Source organism: Teleopsis dalmanni, chromosome 2 (assembly GCF_002237135.1).
Source record: "Teleopsis dalmanni isolate 2A chromosome 2, ASM223713v2, whole genome shotgun sequence".
Taxonomy (NCBI): domain Eukaryota; kingdom Metazoa; phylum Arthropoda; class Insecta; order Diptera; family Diopsidae; genus Teleopsis; species Teleopsis dalmanni.
Window position 1 is genome coordinate 140,732,253 of NC_051847.1, and position 7,433 is coordinate 140,739,685.

Below are 7,433 nucleotides of genomic sequence, written 5' to 3' on the forward strand. Positions count from 1 at the left end.
AAGATGTATGCAAGATGTATGTTCCATTATTATTACTATTATTTATACATAAATAATTATTTACGGAATTTACCTCATGTCAAAAAAAAAATAATAGCAGCTATTATTTCTTTCAAAAAAAAATTAATTAGTTCTAAAATTATATCTTAAATTCATATAATTAAATAAAGAACAGGATGAATAAATATATAAAATATATACTTTCAAATATTTTTAAAGACAGTATAGTATATCAGGCAGTATACATTTGCGGCGTATTAAAATTAAGTTAGAAATCAATAATAGGTCTTTCATTTCATGTTTGATGAAACGACCGTAAACAGCTTTCAGTCTTGCACAAGACCACTGCCAAAAAAACGAAAGATCTTTTAAACGATCTTTCACAAGATTTGTGAGTATGGTGATCTGAAACATATTTGCCAGAATTGCTCTATGTATTTCATGTTCTTACTGTTGTTTTCTAAACAGAGGTTTTTAGCAAATTGTGGTGAAACTGCTATAACAAAAATTTTTTTAACAATATAGGTCCCGATATAATATTATGTCTATATAAGTTATATAGATATAATGATTTGTACTCAGGTCATTTGCGCAACTAATTGTGAAAAGGCCACTTTCAGGACTTTTATAGCGAAATCTATAGCAGTAATGTGTTGCATGATACGTTGTACGAGTTAGAGCACTGCATCAGGTAATAAACGAAAAAGAACGACAGCGCACGATTCGCAATTGTAAGCAAATTCAAGAAACGCAGCTAATATTGTTGTTGACACCAGAATGTGAGCCACTCACTTCACATCTCTGCTTTATATGTACCATCTCTTGGAATATAAGTTTTTATAATTCTAATATATGTTACTGTTTAGAATTATGTTATATTGTTTCTTATCTCTTATGTCAAAATAGAATATTATAATGCACTGTTTAAGACATTTTAAACAACCATATTGCGTTAGCTCGGTACAATCTTCTCGTGTGTGCGGTTGTATTTCAGCTTTTGTGATCAATTGCTAAAATTTATTGCTACTTATAGATACTGCGCTCCCCGTCGTAAAATAAGTTGATGGAATATTCGCCACGTTAGCAGCTTGAAATCACGTGTCTTGCTGCTGTAATAGTTTCAAAACTAACCGCGTATCTTATATATGAGCCCTTTATGACATACATTGTCAAATACTTGTTTAACATCGGGGAATACTGCGGAGCAATATTCTCTGAACTCAAATGCGTGAATTATTTCATTTGTTATACGATTCACTTGCTTAATAGTTCCATATTAGTTCCTTAATAGTTTCTCTAAAACCAAACTTGTGGGGGAGTATTAGGTTTTGACGGTCAAGGTATGGTTTCAGCTTTAAAAGCATGAAAATCTTTGCCTGATTTAATAATCATGCATGTGTTCCACTCTGTTAGTCAAAGTCAAATTTAATAATGGCACTAAAAAATCCAGTCATGAAATTAATGTCCAAAAGGGGTAAGTTTTTTATCATGATAGGTGAGATGTTACCATATCCTGGTGCCTTATTGCAATCTAACTTGTTTGTGATTATTTGAACAAGATCATTGGCTATAATATTCATATTAATAAATGGTGCATATAGACGCTGTACGGGAAAGTCATAATCACCACACTTTGCTACATGATCGGCAAGTGAACAACGAGTCGCCAAATTACACTAATACAGAGCATCAACACAACACTTGTGTTGCGGTTGCAAATAAAGTTTCTCGAGCATTGCCATCCGTTTTAATTAGTACTGCATTAATAGAAATGAGAGCTAGCTCAGGCCAAAAATTATTGTAAGTGCTCTTTCAGGTAGTGCTTCAGAGATGACATTTATCAGTGAATTCATCGCCTTACAATCTAAAGTCAACAGAACTCATGCTAAAGTGCCTATATATGGGGCCAATGATTAAAATGTTGCCTACTCTACAGAATCGATCTCATTTACTATTTACTCTATGAAATCAAACTTATTGCATTCAATTTGCCTCGAGTATGTAGCATTATACCAAATACTGCAATTTCAAAAGAAAAGTTTGAAGTTTTTTGAATTTAAATTTAGCTGATCCATAGTTAAATGTTCCAGGTCCGGTAGGCATTATTCTGAGCGCTTCGGACTATGCTGCCATTTTACTTAATGAAGTGAAACGTGATTCAGCAAACAACACCATTCTGGACTTCTGAACACACAAAGACGCTTAACTTGAAGGGGTGCACACAACTTTTCGATTACACACTGTAACATATGGAACATATTGTGCCTCATATCTTGCTATAAAAGTTTTGCGCACGCTGGAGAAAGATGAGCAGGTCCGCTTTCCAAACGCTTTAAATTAAATTTGGAAAGAATTCTACGTTCAAGATGGGCTGATGGTACAAACTGCATACGTCAACGTACCAGTAACGGAGCATAACAAAATCCTAAGCACACGTAGGCTAGGAATAGGATGGGTGTTCTGCAGAATTCGACATTGCATCTTACCAAGATGATGTTTCAAATGCTGGGACTACAACCACTTAGCTAAAAATTGCAAAAAATAAATTGATCGTAGGATTGTGTAAAGAAAATGTGTACTAAAAAGGAGAAATGCGTCCTATTCACAGGGAGCCATTCTGCAGACAGTGTCCGCTGTCCAAAACATATAAAGGCGAAAAACGAGAAGGAAAATGGAAATTGTCCAACTAAGTTTCAATCACTGCAGCCCAGGACATGTTACAGCAAATAGTGGTGGAACAGAACTTCAAACAAAAATAAGTGAGCAATATCGCAATTTAAATGAAAGTGAATGGATTTCTGATACAACTGGCAAAGCTGCTACCTAAACCATATAAGATAGCAGTATACAAGGAAACTCATGATAACAACAAGAAGGTTACACGTGGGACAAGAAGAATAGAGTGCACTACTTTTCTTGGTATGTACCCCCTAGCTTAGACCTAAGATGATTCGAAGTCATGATGTCAGAAATTGTTAATAGACTTCGTATTACTGAATAATGGACAACATGCCTTTAAAGCAGGTAATGGAAAATCAAAAGTAGACCTAACCTAATAACTCAATAGTCTATCACATCTCCATACAGAAGTGTGACATTATTAAGGATAACTTACTTTAGACTTTTTATCAAAAGAGCGTTATTTGTGTTATTTACAGTGATTTGTAAATTAGGTATTCGCTAAAAAATAAACTTATTGTCAGAAAATTTTCTTGTCCTAAATTCCTACGACTTTCGACGTGGATTATCAAGATAAGAGTGCATCGATGAACTTACTTCCGCATTTGGCCATGAGGCTTCATTCTTTGCCACTGCGAAACGCTGGAATATGATTTTAATCACGGCTGCAGTTCGCTCACTGACGAAATTCGTAAAGATCGTACAAAATCAGTTATTGTGTCAGAAAACATTGATGCTATAAAAGAATTGATAATGCAAGATCGTCATGCGAAATTCTCTAGGATTGAGGGAAGTTTAGGCATTAGTTCCACCAGCATATAAAAAATGTGCACGATTATTTCAGGTACTTATTTACAATATTTAGATTGTAACATAAAATTGTAAGCACAACATTTTAAGCTACATCATAGAGCAATAATAATAAAAAAACAATTACAAAAGTAATAAAACAATTATTAAAAATCATAAGCAAATGTAATAAAATAAATAAAACAAAACAATAATAAAATTTGTAAATAAAACACCATTGTAGTTACAAGAACAAAACACCAGAATACATCACACTTCAAACAAAGACAAAAATGCAAGCAAGACAGTCAGCAAGGTAATGAGCTAGAAGACAGGTCGCTCAGAACATACATCAAGAATAGAAATTTACATTTCTATTCCCATTCTTTTATTAAGTAATAGTTATCTACATTTCTGGTATTGGTATTTCACCAACACCAAGTTAATGACTAAAGGAATCTACATTTCGGTAGTGACCATTTCCAAGGTGATAACAATTCCTATTTATGATCATCAACAAATCGTTCCTGGACAAACATTTCGTTACTAACCGTACAAAGCGTGGCAAAAATTCGATCGTTTCCATTTTCCACTGTTCCTACCAAATAAATTTTATTGTAGGACTGAATCTGGAATCCGGCGAGTGCAACCTCGGCGAAAAACGTTCATTACAACATTTAATATTTCAACTATTCATGTACACAACAATTTTTTTACCAGAAGTCTTCAGCGAAATACGGAAAACAAACAATTGCCGTCAAATCATTTTCCATGAAGACAACAGACTAAATATTGATTGAAGAAGACAAAGTTCCTGTAGTGATAGCACAAAGAGTACCTAAAACTCTTAACAAAATTGCTGACAAAAAGGCGCCAGAACACTAGAATCTTATAATGGCTTATCAACGAAGCAATTTGAATTCAAAAATGACAAATTCACGATAGATGCAATTTGAATGGTGACAGAAATATCACGTGAAGCTACAAGTGGTACTAGGTAGGGATTTGGCGATACAAAATACTGTACCTTACTGACGCTTTATGTAAAGAATGCCTTCAATACAGCAAGCTGGTCAAAAATAATGGACACACTAAACAATCTTGAGGATGCAGGCTACAGATACAGATAAGGGAGTGAAGCAGTATACCGTATCCAAAGATGTACTACAAGGATCAGTGTTGTGACCAACACTGTAAAACACAATGTTCGATGGTGTCTTGCGAGTTACCAGAAAATTACCAGAAGGTGCAAACGACATGCTGAGAAAGTGAAAAACTACAAACGCCATGCACTGAATTAATCAATATGATTGCTGAATGGCTTAATAAAGCAACACTCGAGCTCGCAGCATGAAAAACATAAGTGATTTAATAAGCACTAGAAAGGTGAAAGAAGTGATAACTTGTAAGACAGGAAACCGTGAAATAATATCTGACCCAATATTATGTACCTTGGAATACTAATAGACACTCGTATACCATTAAAAGATCATCTTAAGATGGTGAATGATAAGGCAACACATGAAAATACCGTGTTATCACGCGTAATAGCAAATATTGGTAGATTAAATCACTTTTCTTTTGCACTTCTTCACATGCCATAAGTGTGACCAATGTAGAAGATACGTCCTTGTTCTTGTCATGTGCCGGTAACTTATATTATCTTATTACTGTCAACAAATAATTATTTTATTTGTTGATAATATAAATAATGTGCAGATATTTGTTTCTATATATTATAAGTAAAGAAGATCAGTTCTGCGGATCTTACTTTGAAATGCAATTGATTTTTAACAATTGAATTTGGGTGATGTTACTTTTTTAAAAAAAGTTGCGCATTATGGAAAATAAAGATATTAATTGAAAGTTTCCAAATTCTGTAAGAATTTGAAACATGAAGTAGCGGAGAAAGAATACAGTGCCAAGTGAAGTACTTCTCAGCAGTATAAAATTTTTTTTGATAGTAAGTTATAATATACATATAGAAATAAAATTCTGTACATAATAAGATTAATTGAGAATTTTAATCTAATTGCTTGTCGATTTTGTCAGTAGTTATAATTAAGTACCAAAGAAATCGACTAAACATAAATTTATTTTATTATTGAGTTTTGCTTAATTTTTTATCTTTAATTACAGTTTAAATGTAACAAAATTCTTAAAATAATTTAATAATTTAATTCCTAAATTTCTTGTCGAAAAATATTTTATTTTAATTATATATTTATTTTTTTTATTAATTATTTATATTTTTATTAATAACTTTAATTATATATTTTTAAATAAGAAAAATATCTATTTTATGCCATATGCGTATTATTTCTTTTACGCTGATGCAAAATTCATCAAAAAAAAATTTTATCACTTATTGAATTTGCATACAAAAATGTTACATTTTCGTACAAAAGTAGAGGTAAAATTTACAAAAAACGAACATTTTAAGTTAAAATACAAGTAATGTTGTCATTTATAATTTTTAGTTTATATTATAAATATATAACAAAACTTATTATTTTAAATAATATATTTCAACGCTCACAAATATCAATCCCTTTAAAATTTGCAACAAAATAATATTTACTATTTCAAACAAAACTGTGAAATCCAAGTAATTTTTTTGCACCCTTAGGCACAAAATCGAAAACACACATCCGGTGCGAGCCCACCCTACGGGATAGGGGTTAGAATATTCCCGCGGTAAGGCATGCCTGTCGTAAGAGGCGACTAAAATCCAGCTAGGCGTCGGAGGGTGTGGCTTAAAAGGTCACAGAAACCCTGAGAAGCCCCTAAGCTGAGCCGAGTAGACGCCGGCTCTAACTAAGCGTCCACCATCCCGGGATGGCATCGAGGGACACGTAAGCGCACAATGTCTGCTTCCAATGTGAGAGCAATTGATGCGCCAACGAGGGAGTCGGAAATGCGCAGCGTCTGTATATCATGTTAGGGACGACTGTCGCATCACAATTCACATACGAGAGATGATAATGGAGGAAGCCTATAAGAAAAGGCATCAGGATCGATACCAGTAAGATTCTGATTACGGCATACTGGACAACAGCAAACGATTGGACATGATGACATGATAATGGAGAAAGCCTATAAGAAAAGACATCAGGATCGATACCAGTAAGATTCTGATTATGGTATACTGGAGCAAACGATTGGATATGATGACTTGGGCTGGTGGATGATGTATTCTGTTACCAATATGGGCTAGAGTGAAATCTGGTCCAGACGGCTTTCAGGCTAATGCTTCATCTGCCTTCGTCCCGTTAAAACCTGGCAAGCCTTAAAGAACGATCTTGGATTCGTCCTGTTAAGTTGGGGTGTAGGGGCAGTTAAGAATATCTTCTGCTTAGCTCCCGGTTTGGCTCTGAACACATGCGCTCATAAGGCTATGTGTCAACCCTCTCATGACCTCTCTGCATTGCAAAGATAATCATGGAACCACAATAAGGGTAACTACACAACGAAACCAAGATAACGGCTTTAAGTTGGGACCCAATTGCAAAGAAAAATGTTCACAACTACAAAAACACCAATACACTCTGGCGTTAACACTCCAGCCGGCACCGAAAGTGCAAAGCAGTCACGGATAGTCAGTCCCAGCCAAAACACCTTCATGAGGGCGCAGAGACTAACACACTCACCTGTGCTATCACAAGAGAGGCAAAATAACGAGAGAGCTCGCTCATCCCCTCCGGAGCTTAATGGGAACAGTGTTCCAAAAGTGAAAAGGGAAGCGTTCATTAAACTCGGGGACAAAATATCCGAGCTAAATGAGATGATGGGTGGAGGAAGAAGGTCCATCCACCAAGCAATGCGTGATCTTGTTGCAATGATATCATCGCTCTATAAAAGAACTGCCGAAGAGACACCAAATAAAACTATGTTGTGTCCGGTCTTCGGTGGGCGAAGTAACACTGCAGTGAACGTGGAGCGGTGACATGGTGGCCAGCCCGGTA